Source organism: Sabethes cyaneus, chromosome 3 (assembly GCF_943734655.1).
Source record: "Sabethes cyaneus chromosome 3, idSabCyanKW18_F2, whole genome shotgun sequence".
Classification (NCBI taxonomy): Eukaryota; Metazoa; Arthropoda; class Insecta; order Diptera; family Culicidae; genus Sabethes; species Sabethes cyaneus.
In genome coordinates this window covers 220,946,362-220,965,952 of record NC_071355.1, presented here as the reverse complement: position 1 = coordinate 220,965,952, position 19,591 = coordinate 220,946,362, and positions in this window count along the sequence as shown.

Sequence of the window (19,591 nt, the reverse complement as noted above, 5' to 3'; positions counted from 1 at the left end):
GTATCCGTGCAGCTTTACCCACCTTTTGGACACTGGGTTCACCATAGAGCTGTGTGAGTTTATGGTTCATTCTCCGCCTCCATACTCCATTCTTCTGTAAGCCGCCGCGCCGAAGATCGTTCTTAGCACTCGTCGTTCGAAAACTCCAAGCACTCGCAGGTTCTCCTCGAGCATTGTCCTTGTTTCATGCTTGTTGAGAACAACCGGTCTAATAAGCGTCTTGTACAGGGTGCACTTTGTACGTGGACATAGTCTGTTCGATCGCAATTGCTTGTGAAGCCCATAGTGAGCACGACTTCCACTGATAATATCCCAAGTAACAATTTGGGTTTTATTACACTCTTATGATGGCATTTAAGACCACAATTGGTCATGAGAACCGCCATAAGTACAATAAATCCTACATTGTTGCTTGGGATGTTTCCAAATCTCACGGCCGGTATCATTGTCCGCCGTTCCCAGTGAGCTAAGGCAGACAAATACGTCGACTACCTCAAACTCATCGCCGTCGTCTCAGCGGCGTCGGACGGTCTTGGTTCCGCTGGCCAGCATGTACGTAGCTTTAGACGTATTCTCGTATTTAGAAGCTATTCTCGTCCATGATTTTCCATAGCTCTTTCCGATCGATGGTTTCATATGCGGCTTTGAAGTCAACGAACAAATGGTGTATGGGAACTTTGTATTCACAGCGACGTGGTCACGGTGGGCCGGACATGTCGTAAAGATGCCGGACGACGGGGTGACGAAAACAGTTCTCTTCGACAACCCCACCAGCACCAGGAACGGAGCAGCTCAACGTGCAAGTTGGCTCGATAGGTCGAATGATTTGCGACTTCTGAGACGACTGGGAAATAGACGATGAGCGGTCCTAGATCCAGTTGAACGGAGACGACTGCTTGAAACAGCCCCAGCCACTCCGGCTCTAGACTGCTGACGATGGCGACGATTGAAGTTTTATCTGATCCTGGAGACTTAAAGGGCCTTGTAGAATGCACTGACCGCTCATCTCTCGGTTCCGTAAAAACAGCACTGGCTAATTCTTGAATTCTATTATCAGCTGCGTTGAAGTCCTCTGCGTCACCGGTAGACATTTGAATTGAGCCTGGATAGTATGTATCTATCATGATATTAAGTAATTCCTGAAAATCGGTTATAAACTGGCCGTTTATATTTTTTAGACTTCCAAGCCCGTTAGTGCGATCTTTTGAAAGGGCTTTTACAACAAGTAAGTTATCAACTTGCTCGCATTTACTCCTCGAATTTTCCTACTAGCACTAGTTGTTATAAAGCAGTTGAAGCAACTGATTTAGAATCAATTCCAGACGTAAACGAGTTTCTTCCACTAAAAGTGCCAAAACTGTGCTACTTGGGTTCTTCTTTCAGTTTTACGAGTCTTTGGGTTGTACTCTGTTAGATATTCTTTATAATTAGTTACTCCTGCCATTTTAGGAGGATTTGTCGGAGAGTGACAGTTTGATCTGAGGTAGCAAAAAGCAAAGAAAAGCTTAGGTGCAACATTCTGGTTTTCGAAACTCGAACTTCTGTTTATATTTGACAGACTTCGCAACCCGCTGTTAGAGTACAGGACGATTGCGGGGCTAGTGCTACGATCCTATTGATTCTACAGCTTCTTCCAGCTGAGATTCGAACATAAGACGACTGGCTTGTTAGACCAACTTGCATTACCTCTAGGCCATTCCGCGTCAAACATCGTGCGTTTCCTGCTCCATCCGCCCTTGAGGATTGAAGTACCTTGCTCCATAGAGGTCTGGTGAGCTCCAGGTAGCCTTGTAGATATCAATTTATTATGTCGTGCGTAGAATTTGATCTGTTTGTTTTTAATGACGGTCAGTCTATTAAAAGTAGAACAGATTTTGTAAACTTATTAAAGTTTCAACTGTTTATTTTAGTCTTCTTCAGGAATTGAATACTTGATACAGCAGTCCCTTGAATAACGCGGTTTCGAATAGGAACGTTTCCAATAAGGACGGTCTCGAGTGATTCCATTAACGCGGTCGAACGTCCTTATTGGAGTCTACGTAGCATATGGGAATTGACTTAATTGGTTCCAACATGGAATAACTCGTGATCCTGACCATATAGAAGGTTGGTATCTTCAACAGGGTTGTTCAGTACATCAACGGGTTTTCATTGGATTATAATATTGCGGAATTGTCTCACTACGCGCGCTAGCGTATATGTAACACTCTTATACAGGCTATATCTTGCGCTGTTGACTACCTAGAAAGTTGCAGTTTTCGGGAAGGTTGCTCAAATGATTGCCACCTGCAAGATGACATGAAAAATAGCGCAGAACTGACTCACTGCATGGCGCTAGTGTGCATGTGATTTGCTTAGACAGGCTGTATCTTGCGCTGCTGACTGTCTAGAAGCTTGCGGTCTTCGGGAAGGTTACTCAAATAACTGACACCTTCAAGGTGGCATGGAAAATAGCGCAGAACTGACTCACTAGGTGGCGTTAGTGCATGTGTAATATTCTTATACAAGTTGAATCTTGCGCTGCTGACTATCTAGAAAGTTGCGGTCTTCGGGCAGGTTACTCAAATGAATATCACCTTCAAGATGGTATGGAAAATAGCGCAGAACTGACTCACTACGTGGCGCTAGCGTACATGCGATATGCTTAGACAGGCTGTATCTTGCGCTGCTGACTATCTGAAAGGTTGAGGTCTTCAAGAAGGTTACACAAATGACTGACACCTTTAAGGTGGTGTGGAAACTAGCGCAAAACTCACTCGCGGCGCTTATATTTAGTATACTTCATACAGGCTGTGTCTTGCGATGCTGAACGCTCGACGCTCAATTTTATTCTCTAGTAACATTCACTGCCTGCAAAAAAATTTATCGCGCTAATCCACCAACTATTAATGCTACTTCCTAAATGGCCAGAGAAATCCCACCAACTCACTTATTCGATTAGTCTCAGTCGCGTTAACACAGTTCCAGCTACTTTCTAAACATTGTTGATGATTCATGAGCAATTATATTTTCATGTTTATTTATTTTATTTTTTTTTAATCGAAACTTAATAAAATAAACTTAAACAACTTAATAGGCTTTTATGTCACACAACATTAATAATGTTAAATCAACAGCATACTCAATGTTACTTTTAGTAATTCAGCTTTCTCGTGTTGCGGTATATTTTTCATGTTAATTGCGAGGAGTGAAAAGATTCTAAGGAATTTAATCGACTGCTAACGTTGCATTTTGCAGAGAATTTTTGTAAGCGATCAGCATTGTGTTAAATAGCGAGCAAAATATTAGCTAATTTTCCAATTAGTTAAATACCCAGGTAACAATTTGGGTTTTATTACACTCTTATGCTGGCATTTAAGACCAAAATTGGTAATTAAAACTGCCATAAGAGTATAATAAAACTGACATTGTTGCTTGGGTAACTCCTGTCACTTATGCCGTTTTCGTTTTTGTGGTGTAGATACACCGTTTGGTGCTACACTTTTTGCTGGATAAACGAAATATGCTGCGGTGCAGCAATAGTGATGTGGTATGGGTGGGTTGATATTTTCCGATCTGCACTAGCTACACTCTCTATTTTTGTGGTGTAGCTGGTGCAGAAAAAGTGTAGTAATGGTGCAGCACAAAAATCGAAAACGACATTAAACAACCTTACCGTAGAAAGCAACTTCTTGTACATTATCAAAATCATGAGTTATGATAAACACAAAAAAAAATCACAAATACACTAGCACCGTCCGTTGAGTCAATTCTGCATTATTTTTCATACTATCTGGAAGGTGACAGTCATTTGAATAACCTTCCCGAAGACCGCAACTTTCTAGATAGTCAGCAGCGCAAGATACAGCCTATCTAAGCATGTCACATATACGCTAGCGCCCCGTAGTGAGGCAATTCCAAACTACTACAATTCAACGAAAAGCCCTCGATCTGCTGAACAAATTTGTCGAAGACACCAACGTTCTATACGGTCAAGATCACGAGTTATTCCATGTTGGAACCAATTAAGTCAATTCCCATATACTACGTAGACTCCATTAACACGGTTTCCATTAACGCGGTCCCTATTAGCGTCCTTATTGGGGGGATTACTGTACTTGATGTTGATACGCGACACAGATACTTGACTAAGAACGGGCAGTATTCAAGCCCTAAAGAAGACTAAAACAAGTAGTCGAAACGTTAAAAAGATTAAAAACTTTGTTCTACTTTTCGTAGATCTGTGGATATCTTTACGTGGAAAGAAAGTGCTTCTGAGCGACACATTCATATCCCCGATGACGATTTTGATGTCCCGTGGCGAACAGCTCTCATATGTTACCTCCAGCAGCTGCACGTAGAACGCTTCGTTCTCGTCGCTGAGTCTACATTCGCATGGACAATGCATGTTTGTGATGGTGTAGCCGAAGAATCGGCCTTTTATCCTCAACAGATACATCCTTCCAATACTTCACGCGATCCTGCACTCTGCCCATCACCACAAATCTCGTTCCCAACTCATTGATTGGTTCACTGGTCTGGTAAAATTGGGCCTAGCCACAACGGATTTTTAATGCCTTCTAGCTTAAGCGACAGATTTTCTAGTTGTTAAAGTAGCCTGTCGAAATTTACGAAATTCTGCAATATGCCCCTATTGCTTTCAAACGCCTTTCGCAACTGTTACACTGACTCCTGGGCCTAACATGAACTTAGCCTTACGATATTAACATCGAAATTGAGTCTTCCAGGGTTCCGCTAAAGCGAACCAAGTAGCAAGCTCGGTTCAAATTATGCAAAGCATAGTGTGATACCATAAATCAAAACCCATCCCGCAGTTTTGCGCAATCTACGGCGGCAGCACAAACTGATTATGACCTTCGCGCACTTTCAGTTTCATGGATTTCCATATTCGAGTGAAGAAGCAATTGAACGACTTCGCCATGCACGTACGGACAGCGCAACTGAAACCCAAAATGAAATCCACCCCATCCCGCTTTCGTCCCACCCAGCAGGCAAGCAGGAAGCATGAAAGGAGTAAACATAACATGAGGCAGCCAGGCGATAAAATTGCAAACACAAAAAATAGCGCGAAATTTGAATCTTTATGGTAATACACTATCGTAAAAGTATAATGGAGCCGATGCAAACTGTGCCATGCCGAATTTTCGTGTCATCATCGTTTCGAACGGAACAAACGCCTCGGTAAAATGTAATTTCCTGTCTCGGCTTTTATATTCACCACAGAGTCGTCTGCAAACGATTCCCTTCGTTACTCGTAAAAAAAGGAAAATAAAACGACAACATACATAAGATCACCTTCTGCGCGTCAGCGCTAAAGGTCGTTCGATATTTTTTCGCTATTCATTAAATTGATGTAATTTTCTGACTTTTTTATCATCCAGCCAACAACAGGCCACTGTTCTAGAGTCTTTCTTGATTATGAGAATAGCTTTTTTCGGTTACATTAGCGATAATCAAGACCGGAAGAACGTGACACAGCCACCACCACAGCTATACAACAGATCGCTGGAAAGGCACTTTTGTCGGAATTACGAACAATTTGCAATAATGACGAAAATGATTTACATTTTTCCGAGTCTAAATATACCGCCATGCTTCGGTGATCTAGGCGCCAATCGGTGCATAGCAGGGCGGAGGCCCACCCAGTCCGCCGCTGCTGCGCTGCCATTCTATCCAATCAGGAAATTTACGTTAATGAGCCGTTGTCGAATAAGTAATCAACGTCGTCGGTGAAACTCCGCTGCTCGGTAATTTTGTTCCTTCATTTTTGAAAGCTTCTAATTTGATATATCTGATGGAACGAACGGCTGCTGTTGTTGGGTCGATTTGCTACGTTTAACCTAGTCTGAATTTTTTTTTGGGAAAACTAAGCAGATTACAGAGTCTCCGGTGGCAGTTCTTCTGAGTAGGTTGGAATTAATAAAAAGGTACCTGTTTCGAATAAAATTACTGATAGGGCTTATTCGGATGTTAGAACCGTAATTTGTGCATGATTAGGGCAGTAAATTTTATTGCATGCAAGGCTAAGTAAAATTTTAGTCCAAGCGCTGGAGCAGATGTATAGTTTATAATGAATGAAAACTATCTATCGTTACAAATATTTTATAAAGTTTTTATCCTTCCGATATTGGGCAATATTATAAGATTTTTTTAAACAAGCAAAAAAAAGCGATTTTTAAGCGTTTTACTTAAATTTTAGTTGTGAAAGCCAAATCTATTCCTGTTATTTATGTACACGCCATTATTTTTCATGAGAAACCCTACCAAAAAAGAAATAAAAGCTAAAGTATTTTCTTTGCCTCTAAATTTTTTTGGTCTCTGTATTGAATAAGACAATTGCTAAGAACTGCTTCCAAAAGCCGGACAAAGCTTAATCTTAAAAATCTTAATCACTGACAAATGCCTTAAAGCTTAAAATGTTCAAATAACCAAATTTCAAAACTACTTTTCGAATGAGTCGGTTCATGATCAGATTGAAAACTCCCATTGAGTTGTCGAGCCAAATCTTTATCCGAACCAGTGAGACTTTTCACACAGAAACGTAAAACAAAACAATACAGTATAGCCAATGAATGACGCGTCTAGTGGCTTAGCTCGATAAAATATGGCTAAAGAATTTTCCTCGAACATGCTCACTTTTCACCACACGATTTGACTGACAGATTGCGTCTGCAGGATTGAGCAAAGGGAAAACCAACTTCTTGGCCGATGTGAGTGTAATGTATTGCAGCCAAATAGGAGCACAAAAAAACGACAGCAACCGGCCGGCAAGCCGCATAAAACGTAAGAAAAAACTTTTCCCGCGGGAGGAAACAACGTGATATAAATCCAAGACCAAATGGAGGGATATAAGTTCTCTGTTTCTACCCAGTCGGTCTCACAACCGAACCGGCGGCGGCGTGCTATAGCTATGGAAGTAACATTCCACAACTGCTCAGAGCAGAAGCAATTGAAACAGAATTGTTACCCCGGAATAGAATGTGTGTATGTAAATTTTTCTCTTTAGCATTTTTATTTGGCTTTCAAAAAAACACTGGCAAATAATGCTAAGTTTACAAAACATATGTACAGACGATATCTTGTTTCGGAACGAAAAGCGGATTGTTGAGTTTAAAATTTTTTACGACTGCTTTGAAAGTCTCAACAGTTTTTTTCAAAAAGTCAAACTTCTAATGTAGCGCGGACGTTCCTTAAATGTTTTAAGACACAATATCCGCTTTTAGTAGACTTTGCAGTCCATTACCAATGTATAAAGGGATCATACGAAGATTGGATTGACACCAATATCTTAGCTAAAGTCAAATAATCAAAATCAATTTGAATAATGTTGGGGCAATTTGACTGATACTTGTGCACGGTAGTTTCTTCTTATTAAATATTTTTCTCAACATACTCAAGTTGTGAAAAAGTGTAGGCCTAGGCATGTTCCCACGTACCAACGTGATATAATGAAAACAACTTATCTGCAAATATAATACAGCAGCAGCCTATTACTTACTCGATTTATCTACATTCACAGATTTATCCTACTCATTTGTTCAACCTATCAAGTTCTGCATTATTCTGCTTAACATTCAGCACACGAAACGGGCATGTGCCTTTGCCGAGTATCCTTTCACGACCAGCTACTTTCATATTCGCCCGCATGTGTCTCATAATCAAACGGCAATAGAAGGAAATAAATCACATCGGTGCGTATACGAGAAAACAACCGTGTGGGTATCTTAGAAGCCCGACCCGTCAACTCTCATCTCAATGGAAAGTTTCTCCCCCCTGAACTCGAAGTAGAAGACCACGTACCGGAAATGTAACCGACGGCGGCATAGGAAATTCGCAGAAGTTTTAATGGAAAACATACAGCATTGAGAGCAGCGGACTACAAAGTCGTTCTGTTTATCGAAGTACTTATAGGAACTGGCAGGAAAAAATAAAGTTGCTTTTTTGTGTTTAATCTACAGGAAAAATACGTGTCAACTGAGATTCCGGAAATGATGCTTCAGGTTGTTTACGCAAACGACTAGCTACGTCGCATGTATAATGTAGTCTCAACTCATCGAAAATAACTTAGACGTTGAAAAAACCCTTCATAAGTCAGACGGGTTCATGAGTTATAAATAAGTCGCATTCATCGTTAATCAAATTTAAATGTGAAGAACGAGATGTAGTAAAGGTGCTTTCATTTCTATTAATTATTATTATTAATTTGTAATTTGCCATTGTGGGCTAAGAAATCAGCAATTCGAAAACATCCCGCCAAAGTAAACGCATAAAGTGCAGATGGTGGCGGCACCTTTCAAGCTAACGAGGGAGATTGCCCCGCCGCCCCAAACTCTCACCTTGGTTTGCAGCATCACCAAAGCAAAATGGGTACAGCAGAACGCAACCTATGGATCCCAGTCACCAGCCAGCAACCAGTCCAGTTCGTTCGCCAGGTTGAAACAGATGGAACTGAAACAGCATAAAGCTTTCAGAAACTTCGGAATCAACTTTCCGCTTGTCGACCCGTCATTTTTGCTTCCTGTGCAGCTCGCCGCCGATCCAGCCGGTTGAATTCAACTGGCCTGGCTCTGGCGTGGGCCGGCGAAGAGGTACAGTGTTTTGCTTTTACCGGCCAGCAGCGCTTCCCAGCGGGTGACTCGGATGACTGCGAGCCGATTCGTTCGAAACAAGGTAGCAACGTGTAAGTATTGGAAGTAAAGTGCCATTCGTTAACCGGAACTGACGGAGCACCAATGTTCAGTTCAGATACATCCCGAGCAGCCGTAGTCGGCACGGCACCCACACGCATCCTGACAGTTGAATAATATTATGACTAAACTTTTCAATTTATGAGTACACCATTTCACAAACCATTGAACAAATTAGTTTAAGTGGATAAACTCACTTTCTCAGCCATCTTCTCACGGAAAGTTGGAGAAACCGAGAAACGAACTTCAAGATAGGGAATAATAATAGCAAACCATTAGACCGATCGTCTTATTGCCACCTAGCAATGGCACACCGATTTCATGATTCCAACTTGGCAACGGTGGGGAGTGGAGGGAGGAAAAACAATCTGCTCGCGCCCTGTTAAGCTTTTCCTGGGCAGGTAGGTACAGAGAGAAAGGTACATATCTCGATCTGCAACAGGGCCCGCCGATAACCGCAAGCAAAAGGAAAGAGTTTTGACATAAACATGAAATAAATTTAGATGCAAAGTTTGTTGCTTTTATTGCCGTGTTGTCGACGTCCGTCCGGTGTGGAAAAAGGTGGAATTTTTCTCCGGAAATCAAGTGAAATTTATGACAAGTGCGGTATTTTGGGCACTGGATCGTGGACATGAAGCATGGAGTTTCTCTTCTTGTACGGAACTGAAGCATTGAGTTAGTGCATTTTATTGTTGGATTTGTGGTACGATAAAATTGCCTAATAGAGGTACTTCCATTTTGTGTGAGCGAGTCAATGAGGAAATAAATCCTCGTAGTTCAGGCTTATTCAAGACTAGCTGGCTCGGCAAACTTTGTACTGCCACAAATTGTACTAAATACCGTATACATATTTTCTTTAAAAATCATAGCATTCTCAAATTAGTAGCTCTATGTACACATATTTTCCTAGATGTGTTAATTAAAATAAAAGTTTTGTTGGAATTTGAAGTTTTGATTGTAATGTGGGGTGCGCAGAATTAGGTTGCATTTACGATAGAAAAAGCATAGAAAAAGCACTAGGTACATTTCGCATTTGCAACTTGACTTACTGTTTTTTTGTTTGACAGTTTTCGCATTATTGACTGAAGTTTTTGGAGCGTCTTAGTAGAATACGAAACCTAAAAATAAAAAATAAGAAAACTTATCCAATTTAATTCTACTATGTGTATTTTATTCACGACAGATACGTATTTCGCCTACGCCTACGCCTCAGTGTCTGTTTTCCAAATAAATTAGCCAAAGCAATTTTACAGTTTTTATAGGAGCTTAAGGTTTCTTGATGCTGGTATACAATGGTTTTCGCAATGAACTGTTAAAGTACAGGATAATTGCGGGGCTAATGCTACGATCCTATTGACTTTTACAACCCCTCTAAGTCGAAACTCGAACATATCACGACAGACTTGTTAGGCTAATGTTGACCTCGACGCCAATTGGGAGGCTTTTTAACTGAGTGACACAGGTTGTGGATTTCGGGTGTGCTCAAGGTTTTTTGAGAGATTCGGCATTTGATGGAAAGGTTGATTGACTTCTGGACTTAAGAAAAACAGAGATTGATGTGAAAATCCAGAAGACAGTTGGCCATTCTGTTGGATGCTAGACTTCTCAGAAAAGTGAAAGGCCTGAATTGTACCTTTAGTGCGGCCGAGGTTTGCAGTTTGTGTCATTTAGTTAAGGTGCAAACTATACAGGATCATTAGTTGAAGGTGGGGATTTTTCTGAGATCTTGAAATTTGTTGCTAAATATCCGTTGGAAACATGTAGAAATGTTGATTTTTTCAATTACCAGTACCGAACAGTTGACAGATAGTTGTCAGTTTGTTTTTTTTTGATATATATTTTGATATTACAGTTTGTTTTTATTGATATATTTCGCTTTCGCTTTCTGAGAACACAATCATTGACACCACCAACTAAATTCTAATTGCCGCTAAAATGTGTGATTGTTCTGTTAAATGCCATCAAAATTTGTTCTCTTTGCCTTTGTACATTCGGCCCATTATTAGTTTGCAATTTCCCAATTTGCAATTGCATTTGTTTGCATTTAAACCAATATTTTTTTGACACTTTTGAGGATATTTTCTGTATAACACCAATTCGTAGTCCTTTAGTGTGAAAAATTTCTCGATTTTTTGTTCTTCTTTTTTATTATTCTAGAGGTACAACTGGATAAACCGAGTTTCCTGAAGATTTATTTATTTAAAAAGTTATACCTCAGGAATCAAACATCGTACACTCTTAAATGAGTCTACCTGAATAGATTAGATTTAGCTAAAACTTGGTTCAAACGACTCAAACAGGCCCCTAATTTTGCTAGTTGCTAGCAAAAATTAAATCACAGCGAATGCTGTGACAAATAATATGAGTAATTCTCGCTGAAACGAGGCCACTACTGACACGACGTCTTCAAATATTGGAACTTTTACACTTAATTGGTTAAAAATGGATAAAAAATAAGCTGGTTAAAAATGGCATTAACTGAATAAAACAACCAGTTAGGCCATTGCAAATCATTTTCAAAGTTTTTGTCACCCCCCCCCCCTTGGAAATTGGCTTGAAAAATCGGGGGGTAAAAATATAATTTGTATTTGTATGATTTGTATTTGTATTTTTTTATAAAATCAATTGTCTGTGGGCTCTACAGCTTGAAAAATTCGAAAAATGAGTGTGCGAGTTGAGTTAACGCTTCTAGCATGAAATAGAAATGGAAGTTCAAACAGTGGAATTTCCGAAACTCGGCCAAAAAAAATTTCTTTCGTTTTTATCTTTTTGTTCGTAGATTTTTGCATGAAAAATAACAACGTATTTATTAAAAGCAAGAATAGATTTGGTTTCCACGTTTAAACCTTAGGTAAAAATGCCTAAAATCCACATTTTTTTGCTCGATTAAAAAATTCTCTTTGTTTTTTTTGAATGTTTCTTGTAGCATTTTTTTGTCAGCTTTTCAACGGTGGTCTTAAAACGAAAATCAGTTGGGGAGCTCATGGTGAAAACGGCGATTTTTTGATAAAATCCAATTTGGCGACCAAATCCAAGATGGCCGCCTAAACCTTTCTTACTCCATTTGGAAGCCCTGTTCTTCTTTTTTACAGAACCGGGCCATTTGTTAGTTGTTTCATGGCAAAAGCGAAGCCTAGGTGCTACATTTCGTTATCGAAACTTGACCTTCTGTTTTTATACGACAAACTTCGCAGCCAGCTGTTAGAGTGCAGGACAATTGCAGGGCCAGTTGCTACGATCCTATTGACTCTAACAGCCATGTTAGAGGTTGTTTCATGGCAAATTTATGAAATATCACATGATATAGATCTAAAAGTTTGCTCAAAATTCACCTTTTTTGAAACTGTTAGGCCCCTTGGCGAACGAGAGGTCCACTATTTCGAGGTATTAAAAGTGTAATTCCTATTTTTTAACCATTTTCAATCAATTAAGTGCAAAAGTTGCTGTATTTGACGACTTCGTGTCAGTAGTGGCCCCGTTTCAGCGAGAATTATTCATATAGTTTTGAATTCCTACTACCAACTTTGTGGTTGAAAAATACTCAGCATCTAAGTTTGTACATCTTAAAAGCGTTTTGGATAGTTTAAACCAAGTTTTAGCTAAATTCTGTCTATTTTCAGGTAAATTCATTTAAGAATGTAGATTTGAATGAATATTTGATAAAGAAATGTATATAAATTTTGTCGCTAACCAGGAAAAATATTATCTGGAAAAAGTTTTTCACAAAATCTTCCACGGTGGTGGAAAATTCCAAAAAGATATTACCGTTTCATAGGATTTGCCCTATAATACCCATATGGGTCATATCAAATATTACGTATCAAGTAGCAGACTAAAATTCGTGATGGGTTGAGTAGCGCCTGAATTAAGGTCACAGTTAAATTAACGTGTTAAAAACAGTATGATGAGTTTCACTTTTTAGCGACGTTCAAGCTACCGAAACTTTCTATTCTGCTGGTAATTATGGTTGAAAATTGTTAAACTTCAGTGATTTAATTAAAACCAGTGATGCCAGTTGCAAATTACTGTTTGCAATCCAGCAAAACTTACAGTTACTTGGGAAAAAATCAACGTCAGGTTAGGAGCGGCTCACGACCGCGTCTGACCCGGAAGGAGCATTTGAATTAAAAAAGTGGTGCCTCGGCACTAAAGGTACGATGGCAGCCTCATCACGAGACGCAGTAGCGTAGCCTTAGTAAGCTAACCTACCTAAACAAAGTGACTAACAGTAACAGTCAATAAAATTCGACTCTGGAAATGACGATAAAACCCAATTTTATTAAAGCGGTAGAGGATCGCGTGATGAAATAGAAGACGATCAACGAGTATCATAATGTATCATAAACGTGCACTGTTCACGCGAGGGTAGACGCGACGAACGTTTTACGCCCAGCTGGAGTCAACGTATGACACCTGTTCGCTACGGTTGATGTCCCGTCATTTGGATTATGAATGCCCAGGTCGGTTGGAAAGCGTGGTAGGATAACCTGCAAGCTGACACGAACAGTAACGACCGATGACTCTGCAGCTTTCCGAGGCATGGTGATTAGGAGCACTTTCTTTTCACGCAAAGATATCCACAAGAAAGCCTGGAGCGCACCTAACCTCTGTAGAGCTAGGTGATTTGACCTTGGAAAACGGATGGAGCAGGATACGCTCGGCCGACAATGAGGCCGGAATTATGGTGCTAGGTGAAGAAATCCTGAGTACACGAAATTAATGGTTTGACGAGGAATACCAGTGAGCGATGGAGAGCAATGCATCATGTTTTCGTGGATTTCAGGGCAGCATACGATACAATTGAGCGCGAAGAGCAATAGAAGTGCAATGCACGTGAACGGTTTTCCGGACAAACTGACGCGACTGATCAAAGCTGCCCTGTTGCGAGTGACATGCTACGAGCATGTAGGGGGATGGACTTTCCTGTAACTTACGGAAGACATACGTGCATTTGTCGTATTTGAACGGAAGGTGTTGATGATTATTTTTAACAGACTACAAGCGGAAAGTAAAGAGTGGCCACGTCGCAAGGATACCGAATAACTGTGCAGCAAAAGTTAACTTGCGAGCAGGCTGCAGTTTCGGTTTTTTGCTCAGTAGATGCTCATTAGACTACGGCGTCTCATTGAAACAGGATTCGAAAAAGTAGTGTAAAGGGCAATTGTAAAAGCAAAGCCTAGATGCTACATTCCGTTATCGAAACTTGACCTTCTGTTTTTTACGACAGACTTCGCAGCCAGCTGTTAGAGTGCAGGATAATTGCAGGGCCAGTTGCTACGTTCCTATTGACTCTAACAGCTTCTCCCAGTCGGGATTCGAACATATGACCTCTGGCTTATTAGGCCAGCATCATACCTCGAGGCCAACTGGGAGGCAATTGCACAGTTAATTATTATCTACAATTTTGTTGAAAAAACTATAGTTTTATCTTTTGTATTTACTCTTTTTGCTATCAACGGGGTAGCAGGTCCATAGCGCCGAAAATACCAAAGATAAAACTATACTTTCTTCAAGAAAATTGTAGACAATTATTAACTCTTCAATTTCCCTTTACACTATTTTTACAAATTCTGTTTCGTTGAGGCGCCGTAGTCAAAAAGGCATCTACTGAGCAAAAAAACCGAAAATACAGCCTACTTGCGAGGGTATTGGCACTTGAGGAGTTATCCGACTACCCCAGGTCCGACTATAATGGAGACAAGTTCTTAATACAGTGCCGGCCACCCACGGTTCTATGCTGCTAAGGAAGGAAGGAGGAGTAGGAGGAAAATATGCCCAATTCAACGCAGTCACATATGTTAATACACCAATCATTACAATCCATTAGGGGCTACAGTTAGTACAATGGTTAATTATTGATTTACAAAATTCCATCGTTTTTGCTGATTTTTGACGATTTTAAGAATAATTAATGCTTGAATGTGCTTCGGGATTTTTTTTCGCTTTTAAATAATGTCAGCTTCCATAGAATTTTTAATACATTAATAATTCATGGGAGAATGTCCGTGAGCACAATCTCATGGCAGAAGTTTTCTCCAAGAATACTGCCAGTATAGTCTATTAACTAACGTGGTAACAGAACATTTTTGGAGTCTGATTACATCCAGGCTAAAATGTAAAACGAATAATGAATAAAGTCAGATGCATTTTAACCACAATCAGATGCCGACGTTGTTATCCAAAAGAGCTCGGACATCAGTGCGGCAACAACGAATAGCGACATAATGTTACATGCCGACCGTGACATAATGTTACACCATATTTGGACTCCTCTCTTTTTGGTTCACCTGTTGTTGATTCTCTTATGTCAAGGAACATGTATGCCATGTTTGATGGAGAACCGTTCAAGTGTTCCGCAATTATAGCTGGGCATACTTGGCCTGGTTTGACCCTTGGAATAGGGTTGCCAAGTGGCCGGTTTTTGGCCGGCCCGACCGGTTTTTCACTTGCAAAGCCGGTGGCCGGTCAATCGGGAAAAAAGCCAGTTTTCCGACATATGAAGCCGGATTTGTATTTTTTGCCTGATTTGTTATATGTTTTGATAAATTTATTAGCAATTTATTAACAAACTGGCAATGATTGCCAGTTTTGCAGTGACAATACCTTTTTTCTGGCGGTAATATTCATTAAATTTTCCGCTAGCGCCAGAAACAGGTAGTTGTCACTCTAAAACTAGCTATCTTTAATGATCCATTCAATGTATCCTGCCGTTCGCTATTTCCACAACTGACTGCTCATCCCATACAGGAAACTGTCAACTGCCTTCCACTTTCTCTCTGTGTCGGTAATATGCTACCATGTCAGTAACGCACATTACACATTCAGGCAAATCTTCTAGTACGCAGCCAAACCCCCCCCCTCCCCGCAGTTTTTAAAGGTAGGACCGACCGGCCGGTTTTTGTAATTTTCAGCCTTGGCATACCTTGGAAGCGTTTTGGGTTTATTTTTACTTAACTGATTTCTTTGAGATTATCATAAACTTAAATCCTAGCTGAAAGCTTAGAATATTAAAGAACAGAAAACGCTACTTTTCGTAGATCGTCAATAAAGTGGCTCCTGACGGCACTTAGGGGTTACTAACCTGTCATAGTGTTCGTAAAGCGTTCTTAATGGCACACGTTTGACTATATCATCTGTCACTAATACTTGTGTAAAATTAGAAGGCGATACAAAGGCTAAGATAGTCTAGTAAACCCTGCCGCCAGTAGATAGTGCTGATGGCATACTTTTTACTCATGTATGAGGAGATCAAAGACTGGCATACCTACTTCCTTTAATAATCTAAATACGAAATACGAATTTATACTTGCCTGGAACATCGCTACGCTCAGTTGCAATATAAAATGTTTGATTAAGAAGTTTCTTGAATCCATTTTCATGTAGGTTTTGTCGTCCATTAAAAGACATTCATTGAATTACGTCAAAACATGTCTGTACAAACACCTAGCACGCTTCTTGGCTACCAAATTCTGCTTCAGGAGTCGATTCGCATGTTTACTGGTTCTGTAAGACCTATAACTTTCTCAAGCGAAGATATTCCGCGTGGTCCTATCAGGTATATCCCAGATGGAGATGCCACATCAATATCTTTCTCTTAAGCTCTCGGGGCCTAGTTTCGGTTTTCTTGAAAGTTCTTTCCCGTATTTTCCCACTTAGGCTCTCCTTATAAACCTTCAGAATATTAAACACTATTGATTTTAGCATTTTCAGCACGTTGACCAACTTTGGCCAAGACCACTCTGGATTTTCTAGGTGTTTGTGCAAGATATTTTTACGTTGTTCGAGTTCTATTCTGTAGAGCTCCGCAACGCCATGGAATATTTGGACGAAATGTGCCCCAGTTGTTCTTCATGAACATGTAAACAAAGTTATGTCAAATGGTTTCAGTTTCTAAAACAAGAGGCGTGCCAGTGACACACCGGGGGCATCCAGATCAATTTTTAGTCAGACTTTAATTCGGAGTCATTCAGTTTTTCGACCTTTGCTGAAGATTAGAAACATTTTTTCGGTGATTTATGGCCTTTTTTCGCATTACTTATACCTTTACACGGGTTATCAACAATTTTCAGTTTAATTTAATTTTATTTTTCAGCTGTTTCTTACCTTGAGAAGCCGTTTTCGGTCAGTTTAATGTTAATTTATGATATTTTTTTGGAATGTTTCAGCAGTTTGGAAGCTAATTTTGACTGAACGAGTTTTTGGGCATTTTAGGATTAATTCAAGATCATTTTCTTATTATACCGTCCAAAGTTTAAATTAAAATTTTTCGGCCTATTTAGGCCTTTGGAAGTTTTTTTTTTACTTTTTGAATCTTAATTCGGGAACTTTTTGAGTTTTTCTTTTTATGCCTATTCTAACGGTTAGAAACGCTTCTCGGCGATTTGAGGATTGGTGATTTTCATTTTCGGGTCTTTGGAAGCGTTTATCGGTCGGCGGTTTAAATCTAGTTTAGTTGATGTTTACCATGCGTCTCCATTTATCTATAAATTACAGTGCGTCTCCATAGATCTTTCTTAATTTGTAGTTATCATAAAGCAGACTTAATAGGCCGTATGAATAAAACAATTTGCTTTGCTTTTCTCGTTTAAATCGTATGGGAGCATTTGCTCTAACACTTTTATTCATACGGCCTAATGTCTCACTAACTCATGGAAGCTCTACAAAATCAAAATTATTTATCATACTTTAATATAATCATAATCCTATATTTCTCCAGATTTCGTTCATTTAAAAAACTAATCGGGCGTTCATTGAAGAAAAACTACATGTTTTGAAAGAGTTTGGAAATTTCAAAAAATTTACGATTTTTTTAATAGAACAAGAAAAAAATAATCAAATCGAAGTTTTTGTCTAGTAGACAATTGTATAAAAAGTTGTTATTTTTGTTTCACGTTTCAAACGTATTTAATCCTCATAAAAATGAATAGAAAAAGTTCCAAATACCGTGCCTGAAACTACTACCTTACACTACCCGAATGAATCCGAGGGCAGAAATCACTTCCGAACTGGTAAACACTAATTAATACAATTTTCGTTAGCAATTAGTCCAGAATGGTGCACATTGGGGGAAATTTTTTTTAGAACTTCATATATCGTTCGTTCGACAGAAGGTGTGCCGTGTGAGCTTCAGAAATCCGAGGAAAAAACCTGCAGCCAGACGTTCGAGCACAAACGAGAAAATCATCTCAACCGAACGGAAAAGTTTACTTACCAGGGATGAATTCAAGCATTCGGGATAATTTCAGCTTGACCCACGTAGGAAAGCGATTGGTTGTTGGTTGTGTGTTATGAATTTGATTAGTACCTACTTCAGAGTGAACGTTTCTCCCTGTGATCAAGTTTGCCGACTGGGTTCAACTCTGTTTCCGACGCCGATGGTAAATTGGTTCGCTTCTTCTGCAGTTGTTTTGAATTAAGAACTAATGAATCGAGAGTTCAACTGGCAAAGGAACTGATAACAGAGTAACAACACCAGCAAAAACAACAATAACAAATAAAGCTGTTCTAAAGCAAAGTGTTTCTTAAGCTGCTCACATGAGTTTTCCCCATTTTGTCCATTGGTGAGGAACGGGAAAGAGGTTCAAAGAACGCAACGAAACCAATAAGGAGCGGAGGCAAAAAAAAGCGAACGAACTCTTGTACCGGATTGATTTACGAGCTTTTGTTGGGGCTGAGTGAGAATGGTGCACGTTGAGAATGATAATTTGTTGCTGACTTGTTTTGTGGAAGTTTTTTTCCTCTTTCAATGCAATACTGGGCCGGGTTGCTTGCAAGGGTTGCAATTTCCTTTTGCTTTCGTTCAGATTACACTGGTTGGTAGCTTCCGAGTAGCTCCAGTTGTATGCTTATTGAGATTCGATCCTATCAGGAAGATTTTTGCTCGAAAAAGCAACAGATTGAAGAACTTTGCCATCGTCAAAGACTTCTGAAGATTGTGTTTGCTTTTTGTTAGCTTTGAGTGCAACATTGGGTATTGACAACTATTGTTATATCAGTTTCATGCGTGGCATTATTTAAACTGAAAGTAAAATTTAAATTTTCGCAGAGATGAAATTTATTGCGTTAAAGTATGATAAGTTAATATAGGCTGTTGGCAATAATTTTGCGGTCTGATTGGTTTAATCCCAAAACTTTTCTCAACTTCACGATAATCCAAATTTACATTTTATTCTGCCGGTTAGCGTACCTGCTTCCGATTATGTGTTGAGAATGTTGAACGGTTCGGTGAGTTTGAAAAGGTTGAGATTGGCAGTGGGTCTGTCCTTCACGCCGGATGCGACAAACTCACAATAGACAACAGAACCCGACTCAATAATTCAGGTGCTGCCTATCCGGACAACACAAAAGCCAGACCAAATCCTACGTTCGTTCACAGCTGCATCCGTTTTCTTGTCATCGTTGCTTCAGCTTTATGGGGCGAGAGATAGAAAGAGAGGAAGAGAGAAAGACATACAATATCTATGATAATTTCTATCCCTTTTGCTAGGCGCGCTCAAGGTGATACCGAAATACTATCATGTGCTGTCGTGACCTGGTCTGGCTTGCGCAATGTTGCAAGCGAGATGGAGTTCTCGAGATGTCATTCGGCATCGCTTTTATCTTGCTCCGAGCCGCATCTTTGCATTCGAGAATTGAGGCTTTACAAAACAAGGGCATATTGCACTGATGATAAACAGTGAATTATTTGCATGACATTTGAAATAAAAAAGCTAACCTATTATTCAACACATGGAACTCGATGTCAGATGGAATTATTTCTATTTGCCATTATTTACATTTTGTTGCAAATTCCTTTATCTTTTGAATTGAGTAGTAGTATTTAGTATTTCGCGTTTCTTTCAAAACCCAAATTTTTGATTTCACTAGTACCTGATAGGACAGTATATGTTAGAAACATATCCAAT